Below are 20,000 nucleotides of genomic sequence, written 5' to 3' on the forward strand. Positions count from 1 at the left end.
GCGTGTGTGTGTGTGTGTGTGTTGCTTTCCCTGTCTGTCTCTTCATCTATACCCTTGACTTATTTTTTTTTTTTTCAGCACTATCGCACAACATCAGCTGTTGAAGCAATCTTGTACAACACATGATTTTCTGGAGGTAAATATTTCTGAATTATTAATATCACTCGTACAACACATGATTTTCTGGAGGTAAATATTTCTGAATTATTATTAATATCACTCTCTCTTTAGAATGTCGCCTTATGTTGGTTGCATCATTAGTTTGGACGTGGTTTTGTCAGTACACTGGAATTCATTTTATTGACCTTGAAAGGATGACAGGCTCCTGGTGTGTTAATTCAGTGGTCAACAAGGCTTATTCATATTACCATGTAATTATCTTTATAGAACCTAATTATTATCCACTTTTTGTTTCAAAACAGAATATGGTGTCTGAGTTTCGAAATCACAAGGCATCTGAAGAAGATTGCTGGGAAAGATTGTACATTCTCGCAAATGAATATTTAATATTTTCAATATTAATAAATTATATTTGTTTTGTTTACAATTACTTGATTCTGAATTACAAGAAAAGAATAAAAGAGATGTAAAGGGGGGGTTAGGGGAGGGGGGAGGGGGGTAGGTGCGCTCCCCCAATGACCCATCACCCCTCATCCCATCCCTCCTCCCCATGTGTGTGTGTGGGGAAGGGTGGGGGTGGGATGAGGGAGGTGGTGGGTCAAAGGTGGGGGTGCACAGGGGGATGAGGGGGGTGGGGCTTGTGTGGGCGGGGCTTGTGTGGGCGGGGCTTCGGTGGGGGCTTGTGTGGGTGGGGTGTGTGTGGGAGGGGCTTGTGTGGGCGGTGTGTGTGTGTGGGTGGGGCTTGTGTGGGTGGGGCTTGTGTGGGCGGGGGTTTATGTGGGTGGAGCTTGTGTGGGAGAGGTTTATGGGTGTGGAGTTTTTGTGTGGAGCTTGTGTAGGCAGGGCTTATGTGGGAGGGGTTTATGTGGGCAGGGTTTATATGGGCAGGGGTTTATGTGGGTGGAGCTTGTGTGGGAGGGGTGAATGTGGATGAGGCTTATGTGGATAAATGGATGGGTGGAGAGATGGGGGGATGGGTGGATGAGTGGAGCTTGTGTGGATGGGTGGATAATTTTTTAATTAAATAAACATGTTGTGTGTGTGGGGAACTAATTAACTAATCACTAATTATGTGAATATGATGAATATGGGTGGAGCTTGTGTGGGGTTTGTGTGTGTGGAGCTTGTGTGGAGTTTTTGTGTGGAGGTTGTGTGGAGCTTGTGTGGGGTTTGTGTGGGGTTTGTGTGGGCGGGGCTTCGGTGGGAGGGGCGTGTGTGGGCGGAGTCAAAAAGGGGCGGAGTCAAAAAGTTCAATTTATTGGTGCTTGTGGGGGGTGTGTGGTGGGGTTTGTGTGGGGTTTGTGTGGGCGGGGCTTGTGTGGGCGGGGGCTTGTGTGGGTGGAGCCAAAAAGGGGCGGAGTCAAAAAATTTCAATTTATCTTTGTCTTTTGTAATTCCTGTGAATAAAATGAACCTAAAATCTCTTCCCCTTCCAAATCATATATCTTATAAGTCCAAGGAACCGTATCTATTACATCAACAATTTTAAAAAGCTCGTTGGTCCATCTTTTCGTATAACCTTTTTCAAAATGAGATTTCCACCTATATATTCTTACGATATCACCAACTTTGAACTTAGGTTTTCTGGCATTAATCTCTTTTTCATATTTTAATTTTGTAAATGTTTCTGATGGCTTCATATTTGTTGACGTGTGAATCGTGTCATTGTACTTATCCACAATATCTTGAATAAAAGATGACCATTGTTGTGAACCGAGTTGTGTGAATTTTTTATATAGTCTCTCTTTTAAGGTACGATTAAAACGTTCAACAAACTGGCACCCTGCCCTACTCACCAAACTCTCTTCCCATGGTATTCAAGGCCATCTCCACTCATGGCTCGCAGACTTCCTCTCCTGTCGCAGTCAACGTGTGGCCCTAAATGGAGTTCTTTCATCCCCTCTTCCTGTGCAGGCTGGAGTTCCTCAAGGTAGCGTTCTGGGCCCTGTTCTTTTTCTGGTTTTCATCAATGATCTCTCGGACTCTCTGGAAAATCCTCTATTTCTCTTTGCCGATGACTCAACCCTCTGCCGTACCATCTGTCATCCCTCAGACCGGCAAGCAGCAGCTTCTTCGCTCACTGCAGATCTGGTTAAAATCACAAACTGGTCCAACACGTGGAACATGTCTTTCAATCCAGACAAATCTCACACTCTCACTATGTCTCTTCGAAAGGACCGTTTACAAAACCCCCCCATCCACTTTCTCAACAATCCTCTGGAAGAAGTCTTTTCTTTCAAGCTTCTGGGTCTCACTATCTGCCATGACCTTTCCTGGGAAAGTCACATTTCCAACCTTGCCTCAAAAGCCAGTCGCCGACTGGGAATCCTCCGTCGTGCAAAGTCCTTCCTCGGCCCTCTTGAGCTCCTGACCACTTACAAAGCTTTTGTCCGTAGCCTGATGGAGTACTGCTCTCCCCTCTGGGCTGGTGCTCCTGCCTCCCACCTTTCTTGACTTCACGCTGTCGAAACCAGGGCTTTTAAGATCATTGGCATCTCCCGCAATGAAGCTGAGTCTTTGGGCCTCTCACTCAATCACCGCAGGTTGGTCGGTGGTCTTTCTGTCTTCTACCGACTCCTCTCCAGCCTTGCCCGCTGCTCTCTCTGCGATTTGTCCCAACCACATTTCCACAGGGCGCTCAAGGTCCGCCAACAACCCCCTTCTGGTAAAACTACCAAAATCACGAATCACTGCTCATCTTCACTCTTTCATTCCTCTTTTTCCCGCCTTTGGAATAAACTTCCTCACTCTATTCTTTCCCATTCTTCCCTTCAGGCTTTCAAAACAGCTGTTCACCACCACCTCTTATCTTCCCCCATCCAAATCCTCGATCTTTTCTACCCCCGATAATCCACCCAAGCCCACTTCCTTCAATTCTCCTGCTTTCCTTCCTGAAAGTCCCTTTAATGTCCATCTTCCCCTCGCCATGTTCCCCGTCCCATCCCCATCCCTCTCCCTTCCACAGTTCACCTGTGTCTGTTCCCCAATGTTTTGTCCCTTCCACTCCCGCCCCTCTTGTCTCATGCCTCCTTGCTGTGAGTTGTGTGTTAGCTCTCATACGAGCCTCGACCAAGGTATAAAAAAAAAACAAAAAAAAAACAAAAAAAAAACAACAACTGCCTTCCCTTCATTAAAGGTACTGTATAATGTAATACTGTTATTTTTTAGAAAATTCATAAATGTCTTGTTATAAAACTCCCTACCCTCATCAGTCCACAATTTTTTAGGTTTTCTCTTACTTTTATTAAATATCTGTTGGAAGGCTAACATAAGAGTATTACCTGTTTTGTTTTTTAATGGTACAACCCACGCATATCTACTCCTCAAATCAATAACGGTTAAAGCATACTTGTACCCCTTATCATTATTGAGTTCAATCAAATCAGCAGACCAGATATAATCAACTTCCTTGGAATAAACTTTCCTTCTCTGAAACTTTGTGAATATTGGTTTATGTAATTCATCAGCTAATTGCTCTTCAGTCTTAATGGCATCATTAGAGCCTATAAGTTTTTTGAATTTCCAAGTCCAAGTTTCAATTTAGCACTAATCATCTTCTTCACGATGAACCTATCAACTTTTTCTCTCAAGGTTGGATTTTGTATCAGAGACAAATTATACAACATTTCTCTATCGGCTTCATGCTTTTCTTCCAACGTTGTGGTATTCCCATAATCAATATCGTGTCTCATGCACACTTCATCAACTCTATTGATTGGTTTACTCCAGGATTTAGGATTGTCTGCCTCATCTAATCTTTTATCCAAGTTTGTGCCTGGACCACAGAAAGAATACCCTGGAAGATGTAATTCCCCTGGTATTCCAGTAGTTGTAAATTTACTTCCTGATAAAAAGTTTTGTATATCTCCTCCTAGTTTGTGTTGGGAGATAAATTGATTTTTTTTTGAACCACACACCGAACATATACCTTTTTGTATAACCCTGTTATTTTTACTTTTAATATATGAAATATTTTTAGTATTAGTTTTCTTTTTACATTTGAGACAATAACTCATTTATTTATGAGAAAAATTCCTGCAGAGTGCAAAAACCTTTTTAGTTTCCAACATGCACATTTGAATCTTAATTTTTAAAACATAAAGAATCCTTAGAAATGCCTTCACTCTCTCCCCCATTTATTTAAGAAAAAAAATAAAAATGAAAAACTTGAATTAAAATACCTGTCTTCTCGATGTCAATAGTCCTGTCGAAAGTATTGTAAATAGACTTATCAATTCTTTGTTTTCCTCCTCGGTGGGTTGAGTTATTTTCTGTAATACCCCTAATCTTTTTTTAATCTCACTGGTTTCCATATTTTGATATTTATTTTGTCTCGCTCTTTCCTCCCTCTCCTCCTTCTCTTTCTTCTCCCTCTCCTCCCTCTCCTTCTCTTTCTTCTCCCTCTCCTCCCTCTCTCTCTTCTCTCTCTCCTCCCTCTCTCTCTTCTCTCTTTCCTCCCTCTCTCTCTTCTCCCTCTCCTCCTTTTCTCTCTTCTCTCTCTTCTCTCTTTCCTCCCTCTCTCTCTTCTCCCTCTCCTCCTTCTCTCTCTTCTCTTTTTCCTCCTTCTCTTTCTTCTCCCTCTTCTCCTTTTCCTCCTCTTCCCTCTCTTCTTCAACTCCTTCCTCATCCCTTACTATCCTTGAATCGCTTACACCCCATAGAATATTATACATATATTCATCAGGATTTCTTGTTATTCCTGTATCCAAAATAATTTTTTACAACAGGAAACCAATAAAATTTCTTTTGAATTTCTAAAAGAGCCTTACCTTTTCTTAACTTTATAATTTTTTCATTATTTAACATTCTAATTAAATCTAAAGTTGTCGGTTTATCAACATCAGCATAATGCCAATCTTTTATTGAAAATACCTCATTCTTATGTTGTAGAACATATTTATTAAAATACCGAATACCCTTTTCTTGAAGGTATGCTTGGACACAGAAATGATAATTTTCTTGAAGCCTTCTTGCTGTCATTTATGTATTAGAAATATATGTTAGAACAATATTATGGCACGAAACACCTCCCCATCTTCCCATAGTTAAATCATTTTGTATTTCCTTACTTATTATATATAATCCTGTTTTTTCTGTTTTCATGAGATAAACAAGGGCAAAACCATTATTATATTTACCCTTATTAAATTCTTTTATTTGTTGTTTACTAATCGTAGCCCCACAAAACTCATTCTCGATACCAAGTGGATAATATTCTTCCTTACGAGACTGATTTAATTGTTCCAGGTCTTCGAGGTTAATTTTAAATGACCAATTATACCCTAAATCATTCATATCATACCCCCATTGTTCTATTCTCATACAAACGATACGCCCTTCTTTATAAAAATTTATTTTAATTCGAACTGTGAATTCTGTATGACCTGGAGATAATATCAACACTTCTGTATCTTTGGAATACACGGCTGTTTTATTTAAGGATATATATTGTGATAAATCGCTTAATCTCACCAAGTCATTCGCGTCAGTCGGGCTTGGATAATTTTTTAATTTATAAGCATTTTTCATGTTAATATTTTTGGTTATATTATATTTATGTCGTTCAGCCTGTGCCTTTGTGTAATAATTTGATAAATCAATATCCAGTTCTTGAGATACACCAAAGATAGAACCATCTTTACCAACATAAGTCATTTATATTAGATTAAAAATAATATCATAAAATTTTTTATTTTTGTTGAGTTGAAATAACACATATAGGCATAATTGGCCACAACACTTGGAATTTAATTCTTGGACTTGAAATGTTTGATAAACACCATTCTGTAAGAATTTTATGACTTCAACAGGTGGTGGAAGACCAAAACTATCAAAATAATATTTGTCTTCACTATTAAAAATACAAACCCAATGAGAACCGTTCCCATTATTATCTTCTAAGTTCATAATAATATTCTTTGTATGTTTCGGCACATTTGTTAATTCATCTCTCATACAAATAACCACATTATGAATTTTTAATTTCTTACAATATTTGACAAGTTGTAAATTTGATGTTGTATTCTTTCCAAATTCTTTCAACCACTCATCAATGCTCATTTATTTATTAGAAAGATATAATCCATTACCTCTTTTCGTTAATTTTACACCTGCTTGTGCTATAGAAGAAAGCATATCTCCAACTAGCAATCTCGCTTTATCAGGCAGACCTTCAAGTTTTTCAGCAAAATCGACAATTACACCACTTCCACTAATTTGTTTCTCCAACTCTTTGTTATGTCTTTCCAATTCTTTTTGAGCCTGGAGTTGAGCCTTCCTTTCGTTGGCAGTTTTCACCGCTGTTGAAATACCACCCGTCAATGCTCCAACCGCACTTAAACCAGCAAATAAAGGAATTAGAAATGGGAGAAATCCTCCACTCGTCTCTCTTATTGAATATTTTTTCAACATTGGTTTTGTCATTTTAATTTTAAGTGAGCCAGTGTCATTCAAGATTTTAACCTGTTCTCTTGTGAGAAAAACATCAATTCTTACTGCTCCTTTTCTCTGAATTGTATTAACGTTAATCGTACAAGGCTTTTGATTTTGAACACAAGATGATAGTTTATGAAGATTGATTTGATTAACATATACCCCAGTTGGTACTTTGCCACTCATTTATTTAACAAAAAATTATGTGAGACTAATCATCACACCATTATCTGTATTAATCTGCAATTCTGTTTCTTCCAAAAGCAAACAATATGTATCAACTTCTTCACTCTCTCCTCTTTCAATGTATAGGGAAGTATCCACTCGATTAGACTTTATAGTTTCCTTTTGAGCGCTCAGGTCAAACGCATAGATTGTATACAAACTTTTAAATGCTGTCATATCCAAAATAGGTTCTTTATTTCCATTACTTTCACACACCTTTTGGTAAGACTTGTATGCTTCAGCAAAATCATTTTTTTCCCAATTAATTTCCAATCTATCTCGTGGGTAAAATGTTCCATCTAGAGAAACGCGAAGTTGTTTCACCTTAGCATTATCACTCAATGCATTATTCTTATCAGTCGCAGTATCACCATCTGGCTTTTTAAAAATGATCCACAGATATCGTGGCTTTCCTTCCAGAACACCCAAATTCCACGTGTAAGTAGTTTGATTGAGTTTAACGTGTTGACATCTTCTTTTGAGGTATGATACACTGAGTGGTTTCTTTGAGTTAAGTCTTCGATTCAACATCTCTTCTGTTTTAAGATTAGGAGTATATTCACTGATATACCAACTCATTTCCTCAATTACAAATTTATTCTGATCACCAAAAGCACTACCAACACCAAAAAGCAATCGATTTTCATTATCATTCCTTTGTAGTTGAAATCTAATTTTGAGGCCATACAGAACTTTATCATGATCACAAAATCCAAATATACCTTTAAGAGGAACTGCCACAGTAAAACTATTTTCTGCTTTTGTATCATCATTATACATTCCTTTCCTTTGAGTATACCCAGGGTCTGTGTTTGTTCCCGTTGACATATCAGGAATAAAACCTTCGACAGACCCCTTTCCCATTCTATCACTGAATGTATAGAGTGTAAATTTTATCATTTCAGATACAGCAGAGACATAATCAACCGCTTCAACTTCTTGTGTTCCAATATACAAACGCACACTATCAAACATTTTCCAGAAGAAATCATTTACAAGTGTAGCGTTTGTGTTATTCCCAGCCTTAGTGAATTTAAATTTACACAACAAGAAACTTTCGGAGAGATTCAAATAGGTTTGTTGATTATTTATTTCAAAACTTTTTGTACCATTCGTATTCCAGTCTGTTCCAGTTATTGCATTTACCTTGAAGTAATCTTCTTTTTTAGTGGAGTTTGATATAATAATAGTATCATCCAAATCATAGATACTATCAATTGCTTCCATACTTGTATTTATTTAGGAAAAAAAAGATGTTAAAACTTTTGAAACTCTGATCCAAGTATTTGAATTATTTTCTGTCGTTCTTGGGGGGACAACTGAGTTTTGCCTTTCTTAATTTCTTTTATTGCTTGTAATTTATGAGATTCCTTCTGGGCATCTTTTATACTCTTTACAGCACCTGCAACATTTCCCACAGCAGAAGCAGTTGAACCAATTCGATCTTTATGTTTAAGAATAGTTGAACCAATACCCATGAGAGTATCAATTATCCCATCTCCTCTAAATTGATGCCCAACACCCCTTTGTCTCTTAGGTTTATAGTATCCTCTACCAAGATACATACCTTCACCCTTGTAGTATGGGGAAAGGAACATCCCATCCCCTGTAATTATTTTATATTTTCCCAACTCGTGTTCCCTCACAATAACCATCGTATTTATTTATTGGAAAACTTCACGTAGGTGAATTCTGATAGATATAACTTCTCCATTAAAAGAAATCACACGATTATCTTGGTCGGTTATCCTAAAATTTACTCTGTGTATGGTTTTTCCTGACACAGGGAGATAAACCAAATTTTTAGGTTCCATATTGAATTTATAACCAATTGGGGTTGAGTATGCGCTGAATGAAAATATTGTATTTGTTTTTTTCCATCATTATAAGCACCATCAATCAAATCACAGTGAATTAACACTGAATTTATTCCTGAGGATATTTGAATGACATTATCACTGTAAAACGTCCCATTAGTTTCAATCTTTTTTGAGGAGAAACCCAATAACTCTCTGAATGAATTATCAATTGTGAAATCAACCTTGTAGTTATTTTTAACTTTAATTGTTGATTTTGAAGTATGTTTTTGAATGTTTATAACAATATTTTTTGGTTCATCACCCTGTTCTTTCATAAGACGAGCAATTTCGGAAGATATTTGAGAAATCTCATATGCTCCGGGTGAGACTGTTATCGTTTTGTATCCACTTCCTGGATTATAACTAAACTTGTCATTTTTCTCGGTTATATTAAATAAGGTATTATAAGTTTCCATGGACAATAAAGATGCCTCATATTCTTTTGTTGTGTCAAGTTGTAGTGGGTATGGGAATGAAGATGTGTGGTCGCTTGTTGTGAAATTGAAACTAAGGATTGTGCTTCTCATCTTATTTAATATGAGATAAAATGTCTTTATATTGATATTTATTAATTATTTTCATGTTCATCAACTGGTCTAAAATGGCTGATGCTTCATTAAAACAATTGTTATTTCCAGCCTTCTTACTGCCTAACAACAATAACAGTCTATTAACTAATTGCGATGGGTCATTTGGAAGAAAACTAACACCTGAACCAAGGATACTTAAAGCCTGAATAATGTGTTTCTCCTTCTCATTCTTCCTACTTTTACCAGAAAGAATAACCTTATAATTTAGAGTGTTCAGCAGATCAATATATACTCTATCATCATTATTTTCCATATCCAATGGTTTATCAATATACTTTGATTCATCCCTCACAGTTGAACCTTGTCTTCCATCTTTTGTGAGAAGAAACATTAATCTTGGAGTTAGTTTAACAGGGGTTGAGCAGAACCCAAGAACCTTAATTCATCATTAAATATCAATACCTTTTCTTGAACAAGATGAAATATTGCTGATTGTTCTGTTGGAATGAGTCCTGCTTTGGTTTTTGAATCCGCTGAATATTCATTGTTTTGAAGAGCATTCACAATATAATCAGGGGGTCGATTAATCTCTTCCAGTTGTTGAAATAAACCTTCATCATCATATTCTAATTCTCCTAAATGCTCTAATTCTTCCTCCGTCATTTGACTGAAATCTTTTAACATTTGAAGTTTTTAGGAGTATATTCTACCGTGGGAACTGTGGAAACATCTTTCATTTTTCCTTGGGAAGTTTTTAAAAGTGGTTTAAAAAATTTCTCTTGTTTTCTTTCAAATGCTTCTTCGCCCGTTAGTTTCTGTCTGCGTTTCTTCTTTATGTCTTCCTGCTGTTTTACAACTTTTGAAACCAACTCTTGATGTTCCCTAAATCTTCTTGCTCTTTCTTTCGCATCCATTTATTTATTGAAAAATATCATTTAATATCTCATCTTGTTTCACAACAATATATTTATATTTTTCAGTCGTGTGTTTCATGTAATCCCCAAATTCCTTTTTACTACATAATGTAGAACAATTGTCTCTCCAAAAATTGTTTATATCTATTGAATTTAACTTGAATAAAATAAAAGTATTAGCATTGTTTCTGATGGAACGACGAGGAAGCTGAAAGTACGATTGACTAAGATAAATACAATTACAAGAAGAATGTCTCCCTCTTCTGTAGTAGCTGTCCATTACCGTTTGGTTTCTCTCATTAACACAATCATCAAAGATAACGAGGTTCTTTTTGGATTTATCCAAATCTTGGGGAGACGGTATATCATCCGTATTATCACTCAGAATACAAGTTATCGGTTTTGATTTCTTTTTACATCTCTGTGTATCACAAAATAGTTGTATTATATCTTCAATGTTAAAATCATTTAGGTTTTTTTGAAGTTTAAATAAACCGATTATATCTTCTTTTTGAAGACCAGCATTAAAACCTTGTGAGAGTAGTTGATACTCTGGTTGAAAACTCGACTTTGTGAAAATTATTAAATTATCATAATCTAAAAAGTTGGGAGTGAGGAGCATCTTTAAAAGTAAGCAGGTTTTTCCACATCCACTTGAACCAACTATGAGGCATCTTAATGAATTTGGGAGATTTTTATGGTTGTCAAATTTTATCTTATTTTCCCAAATAGGTAAAAAATCATTCATTTATATATTTGGAAAACAGGTTATTTAATTTATTCTTGGCTTTTTTCGAAATTCTATATTTTATCCTAAGTTCAGGTTTAATTTCAAGATAATCCATTATTTTATTTATGCAATATCTTGTGTTGATATTTCCCTGAAAATCACATCCATGAATAAGATATAACAACAATCCTTTGAACATTTCTCTAATACGTTCAGTTTCTTCCCTTGTAAGGAAAGGTGTGTTCTCACCCTCGTTCTTTACATTCATTTCTCGAATCAATCTTGTAAAGTAATTCATTTTTGGTGTAAATCTAAAAGAATTATTTTCCTTTTTATATTTTTGATTATCATTAATTAGAAGATAATCACAGAATATACATTGTTTATAGGCTTTTGACTCTGTGTTTAATCCCCGTCTTTCACACGCAGGACAATTCTCAAATTTGTCATATGGAGAATCATGGAATTCAAGAGGCTCAAAATCGAGTAAACTATTCATATTTATAAAGTAAAACTTTACTTAAACTGAAATTCATCTTCGATATCATCTTCGATACTTTCAGAATCATCTATACTTTCATAACTATCATTTGAACACAAACTCTCGGTGTCATAACTATCGTTTGAATGCAAACTCTCGGTATCATAATCACTCTCATAATCTTCAAAATCTTCAGTTGAATATTGGCTCATTTAATTAGTAGAAAATACCTTACCATCGATATCGATATACATTTTTTCATTAACAGATTCAACTGCTACATTTTTTATATTAAAGGTAATTTTAAAATGATCCTTATCTACAATTGAACGAAATGTCATTTCACCTGATATATTAACATCCTTTATTTCATCAGGATTTATATCTTTAGGGTTGTTGAAAAAATACAAATTTCTCCTTGCATATTACAGATGGTCTTATCTTTTCTTTCTAAAGCTTCATCCATAAGGTTTTTATTTTTTGATACCTTTTCTTGTTTCATTGCTTTTTCTAGTTTTGAATATATTGCCAGAAGGAGAGGAGAAACTTTTGTTAGAGATACCTTAATTGATGTTCTTCCAGGTATACTAAAAGCCCTTCCACTGAAGTAAATTGAAGAACTCATCATATCCACCATAATTGTTTTTATCCAATAGTTGTTATATTTATCTTTGTTCAATTTTACATCCTTGACATATTTCTCAGCATCTTTAACAAATGAAGAGATTGATTGAAACTTGTCTTTTGTGTCTTGAAACATTGTATTTATTAAGTGAAAAAGTTGGAGGATAAAATGGTTTTAAGCACAGATTCACCTGTAAAATAAACGAAATTTTCATCAAGAAAATTTTAGTTTAAGCACAGATTCACCTGTAAAATAAACGAAATTTTCATCAAGAAAATTTTAGTTTAAGCACAGATTCACCTGTAAAATAAACGAAATTTTCATCAAGAAAATTTTAGTTTAAGCACAGATTCACCTGTAAAATAAACGAAATTTTCACCAAGAAAATTTTAGTTTAAGCACAGATTCACCTGTAAAATAAACGAAATTTTCATCAAGAAAATTTTAGTTTAAGCACAGATTCACCTGTAAAATAAACGAAATTTTCATCAAGAAATTTTTAGTTTAAGCAAAGTTTTATTATATAAATATGGTGAATACAACATACTGCGATGTTTGTAATCACGAATATAAACATTATAGAAAACACCTCCGAACCAACAAACACACATTTAATCTATTTCACAAAATATCCCCTCTTGAGTTGGAAAGAAAACATTGTGATACCTGCTCAAAGGATGTTTTGAAGAGTAGTTATAATAGGCATCTTCAATCACAAAAACACAAGAAAAATGAGTTTAAAGTAAAGGGAGACTATTATATTGAAAACACTGATGGGGCATTTAAAGGGCATATAAAAATAAGGATTTTTCAATTTGGAGAACCCGGTCCATCATCAATAATTGAATCAATTGAAATAGTGAAACCTGATGTTGAAAAATTTATTAAAAAACATTAAAAGAAATGAAAACTTTAAAGTTTTATATGGGAGTGAAAATGAATATGAAAAGACAAGATGAAGAACAAACTCCTTATATGAGGACAGATCTTCATTTTATAACATCATTTCAAGATTTTTTGAATAGTGGGGTTTATGAAGAACTATCAAGACAAGAGGAGGATGTTGATAATACAGTGGTAGGAAGTGGATTCAATATTAAAAAAATCATCTTTTTAGATGTACACATTCTAAAATCAAACCCTCTTAAAGCTTCTTCTTATATTGAATTACCAAAAGAAATAAAACGAAAGAAGGCAGTTGTTAATATTAAGAATAATGATAATAAATGTTTTCTCTGGTCTGTTCTTGCTCACTTACATCCACCAAAATGTAATTCAGAAAGAGTAAAACAATATATGAAATATGAGAATACCTTGGACATTAAAGATTTTAATTTCCCAATGCCACTAACAGATATTCCTAAATTTGAGAAAAAGAATAATCTTTCTATTAATGTATATGGATTAACGGATACAAACAAAGTTCAAATATTAAAAATTTCAAACAACTTTAAAAATGAAGAAACACACATTGATCTTTTATATTTTAGTGTTGGAAATAATTCACATTACACATACATCAATAATTTATCAAGATTAATCTCTTCTCAGGTATTCAGAACAGCAAACAAAATATATCCTTGTAAGCGATGTCTTAATTCATTTCATACAAAAGAACGATTAGAACAACATTCAAAATATTGTAGTAATCATAAATCAGCTGTAATTACAATGCCTAAACCTGGTGAAAAGATTTCTTTTGAAGATTATAATAAATCTATCATGCACCCATTTGTGATATACGCTGATTTTGAATGTATCCTTAAAAAGATAAATACTGCTTCTCCTAATCCAAAAGAACCATATACAAATAAATATCAAAAACATATTCCTTGTGGTTTCTGTTATTATATCAAATCATCTGTTGGAGAAAAGTATAATAAACTTGAACAGTATAGTGGAAAAAATGCTTCACAAGAGTTTGTAAAACGATTAGAAAAGGATTGTATAAGACTAAGTAAATTAATGAAAGAAACAAATGAACCGATGAAATTAACCATAGAAGAAAAATTAGAATTTAGAAAGAACAATATCTGTCATATTTGTGAGGAGGAAATTGAGGAGTCTAAAGTTAGGGATCATTGTCATCTTACTGGTAAATATAGAGGTCCCGCTCATTCCTGTTGTAATCTTAATTATAAATTACCTTCTTTTATTCCAGTCTTTCTTCACAACAGCGCCAACTATGATACACATCTATTTATAAATGAACTTTCAAAAACACCAGGGAATATTTCTGCCATAACAAACACAAGTCAAAAGTATATTTCATTTACAAAAATGATATTCACAAAACCTATAACTCGTATAAGGTTTCTTGATTCTTACAAGTTTATGGGAACGCCACTAGCCAACCTCGCATCAAATCTAAGCTCCACGGGCTCTTTTCCAAATCTTAATTCATTCTTTCCAAAAGAGGAAATTCTAACTAAAGAGGAAATTCAGATTAAAGAGAGAATTCAAAGTAAAGAGGAAATTCTAATTAATGAGGAAATGAATGAAGAAATTCTTACTGAAGATGAAATTCTAATTATACAGAAAATTCGAACAAAGAATGAAATTCTAACTAAAGAGGAAATTCTGATTATAGATGAAATTCTGATTAAAGAGGGAATTCTAACTAGAGAGGAAATTGAAACAAGGAATGAAATTCAAAGTAAAGAGAAAATTCTTACAAGTAAGGGAATTTATCCTTATGGTTATATGGATTCATTTATGAGATTTAAAGAAACACAACTTCCTTCAAAAGAAAGTTTCTATAATAACCTTTATGAAGAAGAGATAAGTGATAAGGAATATAAACACGCACAAGAAATTTGGAAAATATTTAAGATAAAGAACCTTGGAGAATATCATGATTTGTATCTAAAAACAGATGTTTTATTGTTAGCTGATGTGTTTGAAGCTTTTAGATCACTCTGTCATAATAAAAATTGTTATGGATTAGATCCTGCCCACTATTTCACAGCTCCTGGTTTAGCTTGGAGTGCAATGTTGAAAATGACAAAACAAGATATAGATTTAGTCAGTGATGTAGATATGCTTTTGATGATTGAGAAGTCTAAGAGAGGTGGAATATCACAAGTATGTTCAAAAAGATATGCTAAAGCAAATAATAAATATCTTCCAAATTATGAGAGTGAAAAAGATAGTAATTATTTGATGTACTTTGATGCTAATAATTTGTATGGATGGGCAATGTCTCAATCTCTGCCTTATGGTAAATTAGAGTGGGTGGAAGAAAAGGATTATGAAAAGGCTTTGATGAATATTGTTATTTCTTCTCAAGAGAAATTGAATGACAAAGAAGAAGGTTATTATTTTGAAGTTGATTTGAAGTACCCGAGTGATCTTCATAATAAGCATAAAGACCTTCCTTTTGCATGTGAGAAAGAAACCCCAAAGAAAGAATGGTTCAGTGATTATCATAAAAGTTTTAATATTAAAGGCAAATCAACAGAAAAGTTATTAACAACATTCTATGATAAAGAGGGATATGTTTTGCATCAAAGGAACTTGAGACAATATTTATCTGCTGGGTTGAGAGTAGCTAAAATTCATAGAGTTTTAAAATTTAAACAAAGTCCTTGGATGAAAAAGTATATTAAATTCAATACAGATATGAGAACAAATACAAAAGTAAAATTTGAAGGGGAATTCTATAAATTGATGAATAATGCTGTCTTTGGAAAGACAATGGAGAATGTTAGAAACAGGCAAAACATTAGATTTGCAACATCTTGGAAAGAAGCTTCTAGATTGATAAATAAACCAAGTTTTGAGAGAGAAGAGGTTTTTTCAGAGAACTTTTCTGATATTCATATGAAAAAGGAAAGTATTGTCATGGATAAACCAATTTATATTGGAACAGCAGTTCTTGATTTATCAAAGATATTGATGTATGATTATTTGTATAATGATTTAAAGAAAGAGTATGGTGAAAATGCTTCATTGTTGTATATGGACACCGATAGTTTTATTCTAGATATAAAAACTGACGATGTTTATAAGGATATGAAGAAAAACATTGGAGTATATGATACAAGTAATTTTAGTAAGAAGAGTGAGTTATGTGTGAAAAAGAATGAAAAGGTTATTGGCAAGTTTAAGGATGAGTTGGGTGGAAAAGTAATGAGTGAGTTTATTGGATTGAGAGCAAAGGCATATGCTTATAAGTATGGTGATCAGATTGATAAAAGGTTAAAGGGAATAAAGAAATATGTAATAAAGAAATCAATAACTTTTAGAAATTATTATAATTGTTTGATGAATAAGAAAGAAGAATATAGGAAAATGAATACAATAAGAAGTTATAAACATAAGATATATAGTGAAGAAGTAAATAAAAAGGCATTAGGGGCCTTTGATGATAAGAGATTTATTTTAGATAATGGAATAGATTGTGTTCCATATGGATATTGTATGATAGAGTGTATAAAATAGATTGTGTTCCATATGGACACAAGTTTTAACGATGGGAAGATGGGTTAGGGTTTTTAAGGGCTTCCGCCGCGTTTTTCACAATATATAAATGGTCGAACCAAGTATTAGTCAAACTAAAGAGTGGAGAAAATCTCAGTCTTGGTATATAAATGGAAAACATAATGAATGTGAAAAATATCAAATAAGTCTTATTGAAAAAATATCTAAAACAAAGGTAAATAAAACAAATATGCGAATCAATTTAAAAACCAATAAGTTAGAGGATGTAAAGAAAATAATAAATATGTTTGAATGGACTGAAAAATTTGATGGTTATCAATTGAACAATGGAAAAATAATTTACTACAATATCAAAATGATATGCAACTCAGGAGGTGGTCAGATGAGATCATTAAGAGAAGTTTATCATTTCGTAATGGCACAAAAGGGGTATCTTAAAAAATATAAAGATTCAAATGTTTTGTTTTTCAATATTTTAGATGGGGATTATTGTGCAAAGAAAATTAAACTATTGAAGGAATTTGAGAATGAACAAATGTTTATAGGTTCAATGACTGAGCTAAACAATATGCATTGGTTATTTGAAAAAGAGTGTCCCGGGGCTTAGGCGTTTCAGATATTTCTTTCGAATCACCTTTAACAAATCTTTATCTTGTTGTATGGGTTATTTGATAAAGAGTGTCCCGGGGCTTAGGCGTTTCAGATATTTCTTTAGAATCACCTTTAACAAATCTTTATCTTGTTGTATGGGTTATTTGAATAGAGAGCCCCTAGGTTAAAAGGGGAAATAAAAAAATGACCGTTTTTACAGCCATTTTTCCCTGCTGTGCAGGGGTTTGGCTTTTTCTTGAGGCAATGTTTTATGGCCAGATGCCCTTCCTGACACCAACCCTGGTCGCCTCTTACGACACACAGGGATATGGTACACCTATTCTAACCGGGGCATACACCGGGACCAGTACACTGGCACTCATTTCGCCGACCTCGGAAGGATGGCAGGCTGAGTCAACCCCCTGGTGTTAATTCAGCAGCCAACGGGATTTGAACTCAGGACCCTGGGATCCCAAGCCGCCACCCTAACCACTAAGCCAACACCAGGCTCCAGGTTAAAAGGGGAGACAAATAAATATACCTTGGGCTAAAAAGGGGATTTATTTTTTAGGGGAAAAAAAGAAAAATTTCATGGCTGAAAATCCCCCATTCATTTACATGGGGAAAAGTGAGCCAGAACCAGTATTCTTTCCCTACTTATATATATATATATATACATATATATACATATACACATATATATATATATATATATATTTATATATATATATATATATATATATATATATATATATATATATATATATATATATATACATATATATATATATATATATATATATATATATATATATATATATATACATATATATACATATATATATAAATATATATATATATATACATATATATATATATATATATATACACACATAAATATATAAATATATATATAAATACACATATATATATATATATACACATATATATATATATATATATATATACACATATATATATACACATATATATATATATATATATATATATATATATATATATATATATATATATATATATATATATATATATATATATATATATATATATATATACACATATATATATATATACACATATATATATATATATATATATATATATATATATATATATATATATATATATATATATATATATATATATATATATATATATATATATATATATATACATATATACATATACATATATACATATATATACATATATATATATACATATATATATATACATATATATACATATATATACATATATATATATACATATATATATATACATATATACATATATATACACGGGTTGACTTACATATATATATACACGGGTGCAGGGTTGACTCAGCCTGCCATCCTTCCGAGGTCGGCGAAATGAGCACCAGTTGTACTGGGCCCGGTGTATGCCCCGGTTAGAATAGGTGTACCATATCCCTGTGTGTCGTAAGAGGCGACCAGGGTTGCGTCAGGAAGGGCATCCGGCGTAAAAACCTATGCCAAATTATTATGCGGACAACAAAACGAATTTCCATACCGGATCGGTCGAGGCCCGGGTTACCAACGACCGCCACCGGTACCGGTGGTCAGCAGGGTACCAGTGGAAATTGTGCTACTGCTGGGCGAAGGAGGAGAAGGAGACGGGGAAGGCGAGTCCGGAGGCAGTGGGAGAGGGGGAAGGGTAGAAGTGTGGAGGTGAGAGTTGGAACTCTGAATGTTGGGACGATGACTGGCAAAGGGCGAGAGTTGGCTGATATGATGGAGAGAAGAAAGGTGGACATACTGTGTGTACAAGAGACCAAGTGGATGGGGAGTAAGGCGAGGAGCATTGGAGGTGGTTTCAAACTGTTCTACCATGGTGTGGATGGGAGGAGAAATGGTGTCGGGATAATCCTGAAGGAAGATCATGTCAAGAGGGTATTGGAGGTGAGGAGGGTGTCTGACCGAGTGATGAGTGTGAAGTTGGAAATTGAAGGGGTGATGATGAATGTCATCAGTGCATATGCCCCACATATGGGGTGTGAGATGGAATATAAAGAAGATTTCTGGAGTGAGTTAGATGAAGTGGTGGAGAGTGTATCCAAGGATGAAAGAGTGGTGATTGGAGCAGATTTCAATGGTCATGTTGGGGAAGGTAATAAAGAGGATGAGGAGGTGATGGGGAGGTACGGTCTCAACAAGAGAAATGTGGAAGGGCAAATGGTGGTAGAGTTTGCAAAAAGAATGGAAATGGCAGTGGTAAACACGTATTTCAAGAAGACGGAGGAACACAGGGTGACATACAAGAGTGGAGGAAAGTGCACACAGGTGGATTACATCTTAAGTAGGAGATGCAACCTGAAAGAGATTCGTGACTGTAAGGTTGTGGCAGGGGAGAGTGTAGCTCGACAGCATCGATTGGTGGTCTGTAGGATGACTTTCGAGGTGAGGTTGAGGAAGAGAGTGAGGGCTGAACCAAGGACCAGATGGTGGAAGCTGAAGGAGGAAGACTGTTGCGTGAAATTTAGGGAGGAGGTGAAACAGGCGCTGGATGGTGGTAAAGATGGGTGGGATGATTGGGCAACGACAGCAGAAGTTGTGAGGGAGATAGCTCGGAAGGTACTTGGTGTGACATCTGGACAGAGGAAGGAAGATAAGGAGACTTGGTGGTGGAATGAGGAAGTACAGGAAAGTATAAGGAAGAAGGGGTTGGCTAAAAAGAAGTGGGATAGTCAGAGAGATGAAGAAAGTCGGCAGGAGTACAAGGAGTGGCGTCGAAAAGCAAAAAGAGAGGTGGCAAAGGCCAAGGAAAAGGCATATGACGAGCTGTATGAGAAGCTGGATACAAAAGAAGGGGAAAAGGATTTATACCGATTGGCAAGACAGAGGGACCGAGCTGGGAAGGATGTGCTGCAGGTTAGGGTGATAAAGGACGCAAATGGGAATGTGCTGACCAGCGAGGAGAGTGTGTTGAGAAGGTGGATGGAGTACTTTGAGGAGCTGATGAATGAAGAAAATGAGAGAGAGAGAAGGTTGGAAGAGGTGGAGATAGTG

General features: G+C 34.6%; 2 long non-coding RNA genes across 5 annotated transcripts in view; one reads left to right on the forward strand and one right to left on the reverse strand.

Annotated features, from left to right (window-relative positions):
- LOC147029777 (uncharacterized) overlaps positions 1 to 578 on the forward strand; it is a 2,258-nt gene extending 1,680 nt beyond the window's left edge. The window contains exons 2-3 of one of the 2 annotated variants that reach the window (XR_015056073.1): positions 79 to 136; positions 423 to 578. This is a non-coding gene — a long non-coding RNA (uncharacterized LOC147029777). The other variant, XR_015056074.1, reaches the window with a different exon arrangement.
- LOC147029776 (uncharacterized) overlaps positions 1 to 20,000 on the reverse strand; it is a 169,446-nt gene that overhangs the window by 38,425 nt on the left and 111,021 nt on the right. The window lies entirely within an intron of this gene.

Source organism: Eptatretus burgeri, chromosome 3, assembly GCF_056783735.1.
Source record: "Eptatretus burgeri isolate ZD-2024b chromosome 3, Ebu_testis_v1, whole genome shotgun sequence".
NCBI classification, from domain to species: domain Eukaryota; kingdom Metazoa; phylum Chordata; class Myxini; order Myxiniformes; family Myxinidae; genus Eptatretus; species Eptatretus burgeri.